This window comes from Homarus americanus, unplaced genomic scaffold, assembly GCF_018991925.1.
Source record: "Homarus americanus isolate GMGI-L3 unplaced genomic scaffold, GMGI_Hamer_2.0 scaffold7276, whole genome shotgun sequence".
In the NCBI taxonomy this organism is placed as follows: domain Eukaryota; kingdom Metazoa; phylum Arthropoda; class Malacostraca; order Decapoda; family Nephropidae; genus Homarus; species Homarus americanus.
The window spans coordinates 37474-53258 of record NW_024751360.1 but is presented as its reverse complement, the minus strand read 5'-3'; positions in this window follow the sequence as shown (position 1 = coordinate 53258).

Here is a 15785-nt window from a genome sequence, read left to right as displayed (position 1 = left end):
TATGTGTTTTGCCAGAAATAGAACTTACGGACTTGACATCAGTGTGCTTCCTTTACCCCTGAGTGTAAGGACCACCTGAGTATCCCACAATATGGATCCTCGTGTTTCGAAGCCGGATTTGGTAAAACGTTACTCTGACCACCTACGTGATACGGGTGGTCCCCATTAGAGGTTCACGGCGCCATAAGCTCGTTGAACAGGCTTTGTGTGAAATATAACAAAGTCTAGGACTGCTTTTGTATCCTGGTGGTCCAGTGGTTAGCGTTCCCCGGTCACAGTCATAGGCTTGTGGGCAGTGGGTTCGAATCCTGGCGGGTTGAGGTGTTGATTGTATGTAGAAGTCCGCGTGCTTTATTGGGCTAATGAAATATATATATATATATATATATATATATATATATATATATATATATATATGTATATATATATATATATATACGTATATGCTGATAACCACAAGGAGAGAAGAACACACGAAGTTCCCAAGCGCTTTCGTGTAATTCACATCTTCAGGGGTGAGTACAGACTAAAGAGAAGTACAAAACAAGGTGTATATATACAGAGGAGAGTGAGACCAAGTCCATAATGGTCAGGTATTGGGTAATGACCCTACTAATCTTTAAATAGCACACAACGGTTGGTGGTCAGGTCAGATGGTAAAGTGACCCGCCCTTCTCACCTGGTTAAAAATCTTATTAATTACAAAATTGTCCAGTTTGTACAAGCCGTTACTCAAATTCATGTTGAATGCTTCGGTATGGCAATGGGTAATCCACTCTCACCTGTATTATGCAACCTATATATGGAATTCTTTGAAAAGAAACTATTAAGTAATATTTTACCACCTTCAGCAGTCTGGTTTAGATATGTTGATGATGTATTGTCTCTGGCCATGTAATGAGGACCTAAAAGCTTTCCTGCCACAATTTAACAACTTAGCCCCCTCGATCAAATTCACTATGGAATTAGAGCACGACTGTAAATTGCCATTCCTACACTGTCTGATCCACAGAATAGGTAACACTTTTAAGTTCAGTATTTATAGAAAACCAACTAATGTGTGTTCATACATTCATTATTATTCTGCCCACCATAATAGAGTCAAACAGTCAGTATTTTCAACAATGTTTTTACGTGCTTTGAGAATTTGCAGTCCGGAATTCATTGATGAGGAATACAAATATATCTATAATATTGGCTCAAACCTTAAATACCCTAGATCTTTCATAGACAAATGCCTAAACATTACTAAGAAAACTTTTTATAGAACTGATCCCAAGCCCACCCATGACCATAAGAATATCTTAATATTACCATTTCACAAAAATTTCTCACACATTCCTTCACAACTAAAAACTTGGAACGTCAGTGTGGCATTTAAAAACTCATGCACTGTTAAACAAATGTTAATCAAGAACTCCCCCAACAACACAATTGGTTGCATTTATAAAGTTCCTTGCAAGGAATGTAATATGTTTTACTTAGGCCAGACAGGTAAAGATCTTGTAACTAGACTTAAACAACATAAATATAGAGTTAGGACAGGCCAGGAATCCAATGCTCTGTTTGTTCATTAGAGGGATAATAAGCATTGCATTGACTGGGATAATGCCTCCTCAATATTGCCTTGTAATTCAATTGACGGAAGAAACATTATAGAATCTATTCTAATTAAACATACCGAAGCAGTCAACATGAATTTGAGTAATGGCATGTACAAACTGGACAATTTTGTAATTAGGAAGATTTGTAACCAGGTGAGAATGTTGCGTCACCTTACCCTCTGACCTCACTACAGACCGTTGCTGTGCTTTTTTAAAGATTAGTAGGGTCATTATCTAATACCTGACCATTGTGGACCTGATCTCACCCTCCTCTGTATATATACACCTTGTGTACTTCTCCTTAGTGTGTACTCACCCCTGAAGATGTGAATTACACGAAAGCGCTTGGGAACTTCTTGTTTGCTTTTTCCTTGTGGATATCAATATATATATATATATATACACACACACACACGCAGTGAACCCTCGCTTTACGCGGTTTCACTTTACGCGTTTCTACATTTACACGGTACCCTGCCAGAACCGGAATTCCCACTTTACGCGGTGCATCTACTCATATACGCAGGTGAAGTATAATTTTTTTATTTAGCTCATAAAATTCATACAAATTATCCGGCCAGAATATAATTTACATTGCTGGAATTCTTATAATTTGATGATCATTTTGAATATAAGCATCATAGATTTTGCATTAGACATACAAATTTTAGATCGAATACAAGTATTTTGTTTACTCAGAGCAAATATGTTATCTTTTGTGCAAAATATATGAAGTGTATATTCAAAATATTCCTGGTCTTGCAAGGAATCCAGCAATGTCAATTATATTATCCTAACTTTAGTCTGAGGTATTATTTATTACTAAAAATATAAATATACTGTTATAACCCAATCATTTCTCTGGTAGGGAGGGAAGGTGGGGGTGACGGGGAAGGAGGGAGGGACCCTGGAAGCAGGTGAGAAGAGGGGGGGAGGTGGGGTATTTTGATTGACAGATAGTATTTCGGTAAGTATATTTTGTTTATTTATTGATGATATTTGTTTTAGCTCATAAAATTCATACAAATTACCGGGCCAGAATATAATTTACATTGCTGGAATTCTTACAATTTGATGATCATTTTGAATATAAACATCAGAGATTTTGCATTAGACACAAATTTTAGATCTACTTTAAGTATTTTGTTTACTCTGAGTAAATATGTTATCTTTTGTGCAAAATATATGACATTTATATTCAAAATATTCCTGGTCTTACAAGGAATCCAGCAATGTCAATTATATTATCCTAACTTTAGTCTGAGGTATTATTTATTACTAAAAAGATAAATATTTGGTTTCTCCCACATTTCTCTGGTAGGGAGGGAGGGACCGACCGACCATCTGGCGAGGTTGGAAGAGGGGGGGAGGCAAGGTGGGGTACTTTGATTGACAGATAGTGTGTGAAGAATATTTTTTTTTTATTAACTGAAGATATTTGTTTTAGCTCATAAAATTCATACAAATTACCTGGCCAGAATATAATTTACATTGCTGGAATTCCCTCCCTACCAGAGAAATGATTGGGTTATAACAGTATATTTACATTTTTAGTAATAAATAATACCTCAGACTAAAGTTAAGATAATATAATTGACATTGCTGGATTCCTTGCAAGACCAGGAATATTTTGAATATACACTTCATATATTTTGCACAAAAGATAACATATTTGCTCTGAGTAAACAAAATACTTGCATTAGATCTAAAATTTGTATGTCTAATGCAAAATGTATTATGCTTATATTCAAAATGATCATCAAATTGTAAGAATTCCAGCAATGTAAATTATATTCTGGCCGGATAATTTGTATGAATTTTAGGAGCTAAATAAAAAAATTATACTTCACCCGCGTACATGAGTAGATGCACTGCGTAAAGTAGGAATTTCGGTTCTGGCAGGTTACCGCGTAAATGTAGAAACGCGTAAAGTGAAACCGCGTAAAGCGAGGGTTCACTATATATATATACCCTGTATATATATATATATATATCTCATTAGCCCAATAAAGCACGAGGACTTCTTCATATAATCAACACCTCACCCCGCCAGAATTCGAACCCACGATCTTATAATTGTGACCGGGGAAAGCTACCTCTGGGCCACCAGGACACTAAAAGCAGTCCTAGACTCTGTTATATTTCACACAAAGCCTGTTCAACGAGCTTATGGCGCCGTGAACCTGAAATGGGGACCACCCGTGCCTCATAGGTGATCAGAGCAACGTTTTATCAAATCCGCCAGGTGAGGTGTTGATTATATGTAGAGTCCGCGTGCTTTATTGGGCTAATGAAATATATATGGATTCTCATGTTTCGAAGCCGGATTTGGTAAAACGTTGCTCTGATCACCTAAGAGGCACGGGTGGTCTCCATTTGAGGTTCACGGCACCAAAAGCCCGCTGAACATGCTTTGTGTGAAATATAACAGAGTCTAGGACTGCTTTTAGTATCCTCGTGGCTCAGAGGTAGCATTCCCCGGTCACAATTATAAGATCGTTGGTTCGAATCCTGGCGGGGTGAGGTGTTGATTATATGTAGAAGTCCGCGGGCTTTATTGAGCTAATGAAATATATATGGATCCTTGTGTTTCGAAGCCGGATTTGGTAAAACGTTGCTCTGATTACCTAAGAGGCACGGGTGGTCCCCATTTGAGATTTCAGGTTCACGGCGCCATAAGCTCGTTGAACAGGCTTTGTGTGAAATATAACAGAGTCGAGTACTGCTTTTAGTGTCCTGGTGGCCCAGAAGTAGCATTCCCCGGTCACAATTATAAGATCGTGGGTTCGAATCCTGGCGGGGTAAGGTGTTGATTTTATATATATATATATATATATATATATATATATATATATATATATATATATATATATATATATATATATATATATATATATATATATATATATATATATATACAGTAGTACCCCGATTTACGCGGTCAATTGAACCCACAGGGTACCGCGGAAAGTGAAAACCGCGTAAAGTGAACAACAGAACATATGGGATTAATTCCAATAGAGACTGGCCCGACCCCCAAACTCCACTTTTTCCGACACAATACCTATGTTGTAGTAAAAATAACATCTAAATTTTATGATGGTATGCTCACACAATTAATATTTAAGAGAAATACAGTTGCCAGGTTAATGTCCATTCAAATAATGGACTCAAATCCCCCCCCCCCCTCATCCCAGCTCACTAGCTCCTACCTCTCTGAATAATGTTTGGGTGAAAACTCTAGATTTTAACGTTTAGTAATAAATAATACCTAAGACTAAACTTAGGATAATATAATTGACATTTCTGGATTCCTTGCAGGTCAGGGAATATTTTGAATGAAAACTTCATATATTTTGCACAAAAGATAGAATATTTGCTTTGTGTAAACCAAATTATTACTTGAGATCTAAAATTTGTATGTCTAATGCAAAATCCATGATGTTTATATTCAAAATGATCATCATATTGTAAGAATTCCAGTAATGTAAATTATATTCTGGCCGGGTAATTTGTATGAATTTTATGAGCTAAATAAAAAAAAACTATACTTAACCGCATATATGAGTAGATGCACCGCGGAAAGTGAAAGTCTGGTTCTGGCAAGTTACCACGTAAATGAGAAAGCGAGGTAATACTGTGTGTGTGTGCGTGTGTGTGTGTGTATATATATGTGTATATATATATATATATATATATATATATATATATATATATATATATATATATATATATATATATATATATATATATATATATATATATATATATATATATATATATATATATATATATATATTAGGGAGGTCCTTATTTTGGGGCAAAAAGCAAAATTTACCATTTTTTTGTCACAGACCCTGGCAAAAGTGTCCATTTGGGGTAGAAACATTGCCTGTAAACTATTTTTTAAATATTTTAATAATTAGAGGTTGCTCAAGTCAAATGAAATTTAACAATATTATGTCTATGCTTAATGTTCATAACACATCATTTCCTAGCCCCCAAGCCTGCCCTCCCCCCCTCTTAGTCTAAGTGGGTATTAGCTGCTCAAGGCAGGGGTTGCATGAGGACCAGTCTCACTCTTTGTCGCCCAGTAAGGTCTGCTTGAGGGCATTAGGGAATGTTTTCCTGTGGTCAGCAACTGCCTGCAGTAGATACTGCAGTTGCTGTTCGCCCTTGGTGATGCGGCCTGAGAAATCTTGGAATATGGCTACTCTTTCTGCATGATCATTGATCACAGACAAAGCTTGTACACTGGCTTTTGCATTTTGGAAGCCAGGATCATCTTTCCACTGTTCTACTGGGAGGGCCAGGAAATCTGTATTCAAGTTGAGCTTTTTAAAAAATGACTTTGTGTTCTTTGTCGTGAAATCATATAGGTTCTTCACTTGGAGTGTGTCTGGATTGATTGTAACCTGTTTGACATTGTTTTCTTCTCCAATTACGATGTTCATAGCTTCCAACATGCGGTCCTTCACTTCTGGGAGAACATCGTCATCAAAGAAGGCCAATGCAACCAATTCTTCTGACATTTACCAAAGGTGTCTCATCATTTTGTGGAAAGTTGCCTTTGATATGGCATCGCTGATGGTACTGTAGTCTTGTAGAGCTTTAAGCAACATCAGATCTCCTTTTGGTGCCTTTGCAGTAAGTGGAGCAGTTGTCCAAGCCTTCACATATATTCGGGCAAAGAAAATGCACAAATCACTTAGTCCTCTGTTCTCCTTTGGAGTAAGCTTAAGCTGAGAACGGAATAACCACACTTTGAAGGAATAATTGGTCTTTGCCATCCATCGTGCTTAGTGCATTGCACCAGAAGCAGAAAATCGTACTCCCCGAGAAGGTGATATGCCAAGGAAGATGGAGGCCAGCTCTAGCAGTTCTCGATAATCATCTCGAAGCTGTGTCTCCAATAGAGCCTTCTCAATGAAGTTGGTTAGATCGTCCCTAACAGCTCTGACCGATTCTTTTGCCAGATCGTCGGTGGAGGAGTCTTCAGACTTTGCTTGTCAATTTGTTCCCATTTGGCTTGGAATCTTCGGAACAGCTGTATGTCAGGAGCAGCTGAGTTCCCCATTACAGCTTCAAAAGCAGCTCCAGCTACAAGTTCTAGTACATAGTGGCGGCAGGCAAAATATAGCAAATCACGACCCAGCAACTGCTCAATTTTGACATGCACCCTTGTGGTGACCAGTAATTGAGCTTGTATCAAAACACATGCCATGCACAATGTCTTCAATGTGCCATTGCTACAAAGTCTTCACAACAGCTTTTGCTTGTTCATCACCGATACCAGAGGGAAGTTTTGGAACAGCAAGAAGTTGGGAGGTGCCATTGCCTGAGACAAGAACTGGGAGTCTGTCAACATGGCCCCCATGCTCCGTCAAATCAGGCATCAATTTACCATCCCATTGAACAATTAAAACTGACTCTGGTTTGAAGTTTGAAAGGATTTCAGCTGCCCTGCTACTGCGATGATGCTGACTTTTCCTCCTGATGCTTGATCGATTCACAATCAATTCACTGATATCATGGCCCAGACTCCGAGTAGTTTGGGTGACAATGTGCATGGCCATTTTATCTGAGGACTTGGTCCGATCTAATGCTGCAGAAAGTTCTGGAGTTAGAACTTCTTTTCGCCCATGCTTCTGGACAGTAGGTGGAGTTTGAAGTGCTGATGGGCCAGGAACTGGGTTGGATTCCTCAGAAGAAGACGTACTACTGCTGTCCAAGACAAGGATGGCCTGGCATTTTTTGGCTTCTTCCTCTGCACTGTCTGCAGCCAACTTCCTTTTCATTGCTTTCTTTTGAGTTTTTTCTCGTCGGTTCTGTCTTTTCAGAAATGCTTTGTCAAGAGACATTGCCCCACGACGCCCTTTTTCTCGTTGCGCTATTAAGAAATCCTTATCCTCCTGAACTGTCATCATATTCAAAGCATTCACATGTGCAATGTCAAAGAGATCTTCAAATGTATCAGTGAACTCCCTCTCTTTCTCTTTTGAGTTTCTGTCTTTCTTAAAGAGTTCTTTTTCAAACAACTCCACTTGTCGAACATTCTGTGCACTTGATTCACACAATCTGGTTTGTGGTGTGTAGGAATGTTTGCTTTTGTCCAAAATTGAAGAACTTTGTCTGTGACTTCCCCAGCTGTCACTTGTAGTATCTTGCATTATTTAATGGGAGAATGACAAGCACATGGTCGGTCTGGCAGGGCGTTTATTCTCTGTTCTTGGTTACAACGTGCCTAACACATTTCGTGTTTACACACGCATAAACACTTTCCGACTTTGGTAAGAAGTAACATAATATACATGGGCGTCCGCAGAAAAAAATGCAGGGGGGGCAATGTTATCCTGAATTCGACATGTGAAGTGTGAAGACATCATTGACAATTTCGGAAGAGATCCCCGACGGCTCCAATTCCTGTTCCAAGAGTAGTAACCTGCTCTAACTGAATGAACTGTTGAGTAATGTTTGTTATTTTATTAATTTTGTATTTTCCATGTAATTTTTTCAAATTTTTTATTTTCCAGGGGGGGGCAAATGCCCCCCCTTGCCCCTCCCTGCGGACGCCCATGATAATATATAATATATATATTCAATAAAGGCAGCACATAAACATACATATATATATAACACTATTTCTCCCTTTCAAAAGAGAGCATGGCTGCTACAAATCCTAAATATACAAAACTTACAGAATTACATATGGCAGGGAAAAAGGGAATAGAACACAACAAATAAAGTCCAGTTGAGCCGGACTAGTGTACTGTAAGACTAAGTGTGGATCAGGGTTTGAAGGTCATACTATTTACGTCTGTGAGTGTGTAGCGAACATAACTTCCACAGATATCATATGAAAATACATGAGAACCATGATCTGGAAAAAGGATAAATGTATCAGAACTATGTGAGGTGCTGGAAGTGATCCAGAAACTATACTTGAAAGGAAATATCTTGTATGCATCGGTATGAACTTAATACACCTCGTATCCTCACGTGACATATACCCACGACAGGTACAGTGATCAGAGAATCTTGTGTCTGTATTCAAATAGTGCAAGGTGTGAGAGGAGAACCCCTCATTACAGTTTTAAGTGAAGTTGATACACCCCCGCCATGAACATTCAGCCTTTGTTTCAAGGCGCGTCATGTACCTGCCTTGGGTGCCACGTGATGTTATAACCCCATGAATTTTCCCACGAACTAGCAAACCAAGACCTTACCTTAGTGTGTAATTTAGGATTAAAATATCTGTTTATAAGGCATGATTGACAATATACCGAAAAGTGTTCCGGTGAGAACCATAAGAAACAAAAGTGAAAATTAAGGATTGGAAACTGTAGGCCTACGTGATGAGGAGCGGCGGGGCAATGCCCTCAGTCTTCCTCGTTCTACCGTCACCTCAGGTTCCATGTGGTCGCAGTGCCTTGCCGCCCGGCCGCCATTATCCCTTTGAGCGTCACAACAGGTGGTGACTACTCCCCGCTATGCCAATCCACTGTGAACCAGTGGATTTCCAGCGCACCACTCCAAATGAATAGTCACAAATAAGGAGACCGTGAGAAACTGTGAGAATCTCTGCGGTCGTCACTTGGAGCGACCTATAATACCAGGCGTAGAAATAGTGCTGGTATGTCTCTAGGTGAAGCCCTCGTCTTTACCCACCGAGGGCGGTGTGCGAACGAGGTGCCTGTTGTGTATACCTAAAAGTCACAAGGAGTCCCATACTTGCAGGTATGGAGTGTAACATGTGTGTTGAGATGGTGCTACTATGTATGATAACCGACGGTGCTATATTCCATACAGGTGGAGCAGTCTGATGTGTTAAGGGATAGTGTAAGAAGGAATGACCGAGGTAAGGTGGTCACAGATTGTTATGCAATAAGTAGGTGGATGACGCGCCATCAATGTAAGAGTCTGGGGCCCATCTGGGTAACCACATTTCCGTTGTTCTTCTGAGGAAGGCTAATTCATGTATATGTTTTTTACCAGTATGTTTTATAAGGAATAAATCAATTAAGACATGTTATGGTTTCACCCTTCTTTACCCTTATCGATCTGGTCAATGGAAAACCTAACCCAATGCCTAGTCCACTCTGCACGCTACCTAACGAGTTACATGCTGTCCAGAGGGGGTCTGGTGGCAGCTACCCTTAGAAATTAAGATTAGAGTTAAGTCATCCCCTTAGACTTAGTGACCCCAAAATCTGGCAGTATACACGTACCATCATTTCTATTTCACCATCCAGTTTAGGCCACCACACAAAACTTCTGGCCAGTGCTTTCATAGCACATATACCTGGATGTTCAAAATGCAGTTCATTCAAAATTTGCCCTCTAAAACACTGTGGAATTAACACTCTCATACCCCACAACACACATCCCTGTTCTACTGATAATTGACATCTCCTTAAATGATCCGGTTGAAAGTCTAAGCAAGGACAAATCTCTGGCCATCCATTTAGTGTATACTCCAGGACTCTTCCTAATACAACATCTTTCCTAGTTTCATGAGCAATCATTCCGGAGGTGACTGGAAAATCTTCTGCTATTATGGTTACAGCATAAACCTTAGGCTCTACTCCATCATTTGATCCACTACATGGCAACCTTGACAAAGCATCTGCATTGGAATGATCATCTGAACGTCTGTACTGTATCTCATAGTCAGATGCCGACAATATCAAAGCCCATCTCTGCATTCTTGCTGCAGCAAGTGTAGGAACAGGTGATTTAGGACCCAAAATTGCCAAGAGAGGCTTGTGATCAGTTATTAAAACAAAATTCCTCCCATATAGATAATGGTGAAATTTCTTTACTCCAAATATGATAGACAAAGCCTCTTTCTCTATTTGTGCATAATTTTTTTCGCTTTGGGTAAGAGTTCTCGAAGCATATGCAATGGGTCTTTCTTCACCGTTATCCATTATGTGACTTATGACAGCACCTAATCCATAGCCCAATGCATCACAAGCTTTAGTGTTCTACTGGTATCATAGTGGACCAAAACATCAGTACTAGACACAGCAGCTGTACAATCTTCAAATGACTTCTGAGTTGCACTGTTCCATTTCCATGGTATCCCTTTCTTTAATAGTTCATACAGAGGGGCTAAAACTGATGAAAGTCCACTCAAGAACCGTGAATAATACTGTATCATACCTAGGAAAGCCTTCAATTCACTGACATTTTTTGGAGCAGGTAAATTTACTATGGCTCCTACTTAATCTTCTACAGGTCTCAGCCCTTCTGCATTCACTTTGTAGCCAAGATAAGTTGCTTCTTTAGCTAGGAATGAGCATTTGCTCTTGTTGAGCCTGACATTGTGTGCTAACAATCTTTCGAATACTGTGGCTAGGGTTTTGACATGATTTTGGATGTCACTGTCAACAATAAGGACATCATCCTGAAAACATAACACATTGGGAAGACCCACAAGAATTTTGTCCATGATACACTGAAATAACTTTGGTGCACTTTTAACACCATAAGGCAACCTTTTGAACTTATACAATCCTTTATGAGTGTTGATGGTAAGGTACTGTTGACTTTCAGTATCAACAGAGACCTGAGCATATGCTTGGGACAAGTCTAACTTAGTGAAAATGGTTCCACCTGTTAGTGCAGCAAACAAATCTTGAGATGTGGGTAAGGGATATTGCTCATCCTCAACAGCTTGATTAATGGTGACTTTATAATCACCACATAGTCTAACACATTTATCAGCTTTAGGTACAATTACTATTGGAGCAGCCCAATTGCTCTTGGCGGTTTTCACAATAATTCCCTCACTCACAAGTCTGTCTAATTCTTTCTCAACCTCACCTTTCAATGCATAAGGAACAGGTCTGGACTTAGCATATGTGGGTGTAACATCTTTGTCAATGGTGATATGAGCTTCATAACCCTTTATACTGTAGTGGACGTCTCCCCTACAACTGCATAGCCACAGCCACCACCTGCTACCGCCTTCCCTAGCAACCAACCAGATGTTACCGTATCTTAGCAACGGAGCCAGGAACCGGCGACTTTCTGGGTTTTCCCAACATGACTCATAGCGGCTGCTGGGTATATAAGCTCTGTCTCTCCATTGAGATTCATTCTGGTCTCTCTTCTTGAACAAGCAACACCTCCTCCTCCGCCGCTGCCTGGCTGCCTTCGCTTCTCCTCGCCTGCCTGGCGGTCCTCGCTCCCGCCAGCGAGCATGGCGACCCACCAGCTGTCCTTCTCTGAGCTTCCTCACCAACCAGCTTATTCATTCTGACCATTCTTCTTGAACAAGCAACACCACCTCCTCCGCCGCTGCCTGGCTGCCTTCGCTTCTCCTCGCCTGCCTGGCGGTCCTCGCTCCCGCCAGCGAGCATGGCGACCCACCAGCTGTCCTTCTCTGAGCTTCCTCACCAACCAGCTCTCATTCTGCCCATCTTCCTGAACAAGCAACACCTCCTCCAGCAAGCTCCACGCTGTCAGCATTCATTCAACCAGGAGGCCAGCAACAGGCAACATCTTCTCTAACGAAGCTCCTGCACATCTACCTCCTTCAACACGCTACTCACCGAACGTCTCTACTGAGCAGCTCCTCACCACACGGCACCTCCAGCACCAGACTGTCTGTCATATAACTTATATTATACAAGAAAACCACATTAGAGTTTCCTTCCATCCTGAGTGCTAGACAACATTAATATCTCGATACCCCTACAATACCATCCTGTCCCTTTACAAATAAAATCTTGTATTTTTCAAGCAATTTCTCAAGACCTGGAATACTGTTACACATTCTAACACTAAATATCTCCTTCCAGTCCATCTCAAGTTCACACAACCAGTTCTTACCTAACAAAGTTGGTCTATTCACATAACTAGTTATAATTAATAGCAACTTTAAATTCTGATTATTGTACTTTACCTCAGACTCTAATTTACCTTCTGTGTTCAAAATCTCTCCAGTATAAGTTCTCAACTTGACACCTGAGTCTTCTAAAGGCACATGCACAAATAGTTTCTCATACATATCTTTACTCATTATGGAGAAATCAGCTGCAGTATCCATTTCCATGGTTACAGGTGTCATTAATACACAAATCCACATTATACCTATGTTTAACTTTCTCTTCACGACTGGTGTGAATAGTAAACACATGGGCACTCTCATCATTATCAGATCCAAAATTACTAACACTCTCATGAATACTGTTTTTCATTTCCTTCTCTCCACCTTCAACGGCATATACTCTACCTTTATCACTTCTACAGGCAGGAGCAATATGTCCAATACGTTGACAATTGAAACATTTTGACTTCTTGAACTTACACTGAAAGCTTTCATGTTTCCCTCGGCACCTCTTACATTTAAAATCAGCATTTGTTCCTTGTTTTGTGGTATACTTATTCCTTTTAGCTACAGTTACTTTACACACTGAACCACTACTGCCAACTGTTTCACTACCAGCATTGGGAACAAATTCTCTGGTGTTTTTCTCGGCCAATTCCATGCTTGTAGCTATCTGACATGCACTTTCAAAAGTTAAGTTAGTGGTGTTCATTAACTTATTCTGTATTTTTTCATAATTCAGGCCTATTACAAACCTGTCTCTGAGAGCTCGGTCCAAAGTTACAGTGAATGGATAACTTCTTCAAAGCTACTATATAATTACTTACTGATTCATCTTTACCTCTATCTCTGGTGCCAAATCTGTAACTTTCAGCGATCTCAAGTGGAGCTGGATCAAAATGTTGCTTCAGAATCTTGGTAATCTGAATCAGTGAGGAATCCTTGGGTTTGTCTGGAGTAAGCAGATTGACCAGAGTAGAATAAACATTAGCTCCTACCTGTCAAAAAGATTGCTTTCCTTTTCTCTTGAAGGGCTTTCTTCTTCTGAGCATCACCACCGTCGTCCATTAATTCATTTGCCAGAAAGAAGAAGTCCATTCTCTCACAATATGATGTGAAATCTTCCTTGTCTGCATCATACTACCCTAATCGTCTGATGTATCCACTGACGCCAGCCATGGTTGCTCTCTTCACTTAAATTCTCCAGGTTCAGAGTAGCCTTCCCTTCAGTGATCACTATCCTCTCTTCAAGGACTTCACCAACACTTTGTGAATCCCATCCTCGTCGCCAGTGTAGTATCTTGCATTATTTAATTGGAGAATAACAAGCACAAGGTCGGTCTGGCTGGGGCACTTATTCTCTGTTCTTGGTTACAACGTGCCTAACACATTTCCAGGGTTGCCAACTCGGATTTTCAAATGTCGCTAGGCTGGTACCTAAAAGTAGCTAAATGTCGCTAAATCTTCCATGGAAAGTCGCTAGCTATTATTCCCCCCCTTCAGTAATTTGATGCAAATAATATTTTCATAATGCCGACTATAATGGACGGAGTATAAATAAAATGCATTATGTAAAAATATCATTTTTCAGATTTTCTGTGAAATGTGGCGCAAGAATATTGCATATTATCCCAGAACACTTTGATCTTTTTAACTTGAGTTCACTGCCTGCCTTGCTGTCACTAAAACATACTTTACACACTTCACTTAAGTGTTCTACCACACGAATAGAACAATGTTCAGCTACAAACATGGCCAGAGTTCCCTCCACTTTTTTTGCTTCACCAAGTTTCTTGAATGGTAAAATTGTTTGTCTTTCTGCACTAAACGGCTATTCTGCTTTCTTGTGTTTTTTAGTGTTTTTGTGTTTTTCAATGTCGCACAACTTAGCAGACAAAGTACACTTGCAAAATTTACAAAATCCTTTTTTATTATCTCCTGGCACCTCCAGAAGCCAATTTTTGTATCTGTCATCTCTGAGCCATTCCTTCCTAAATCGCTGGAATACTGTGGCTTACCCATTTTCTATTGGGACCATGAAGGGTTCAAATTAATAAACAGCATGCAAACAAGCGGAAACTTTCCTTGATGGTTTTTGGCAAAGCGGGTGAACAGTGTCCGGGCAACTGTATGGAGTCTATGGGTCACCCATGGTGGACGCGTATGAGAAGTTTGGAACCACGCAGTCTTGATAGAATTAATTCTATAAGATGTTTTGTTAATATTCTTTAAAATTTAGCGTATTAATGAAATTCATATTGTATATCTGACAAAGAGGTAAGTTACCCAGGTGCTACAAAGGCGAAGGTAATAGACAAATAAATGACGACACGGCAACATTAGCCATGGACGGGCTGACATCAAGTGATCAGGAAATAGACGTGTTCCTCCTTCTGTACCACGACCCGTTCAAATGTATTAAACTTTTCTTATTATTTATTGTCCCTGTAACCCCGTTGCTATATATTATGGCTCGAAATTAGGAAAACTGAGTTTTCATGGACAGTCCAAAAGTATCCAGAAAGTCGCTAGATTTCTGTGGATATCTCTAGATTTGCGACAAGTCGCAAATCGCTCTAAAATGTCGCTAGAAAAAAACAAACAGCTCTAGATCTAGCTACAAAGTCGCTAAGTTGGCAACTCTGCACATTTCGTGTTTACACAAGCCTAAACACTTTCTGACTTTGGTAAGAAGTAACATAATATATAATATATATATTCAATAAAGGCAGCATATAAACATACATATATATATAACACCACTCTGATGGGGTTTTTTCTGTATGTGATGCAGGCTTAAAAAATACTGTAACACTTGCCTGTTTGAAGGTAACTTAGTCCCTGTAATGTCATCACATGTCTTTATCAAATACACATTTTCTCGTGTTTTTACTCCTGCATTAGCCATTTTGACCTGAGGAATAAATAAATTAACTATTAATATAAATTAATAATGAGAATACTCTGCAGAACTGTTTCTAATTTCCCCAATCATCAATCACGACCAGCAAAAACTCACTACAATCGTGCCAAATAAGACGCACTAGTGGTGGGCGTAATCGACTACAAAGTAATAGACTACATCGATTACTTAATTTTTGACAGCTTTGAGCACTCCCTAAATATTAATATATTTAAAAAAACTACACACAATGTTTTTGTCTTAAATGGACACTTTCAGCAGGGTCTGTGGTAAAAAATTCCAAAGTTGAAAAATAAGGACCACCCTAATATATATATATATATATATATATATATATATATATATATATATATATATATATATATATATATATATATATATATATATATATATATATATATATATATATATATATATATAT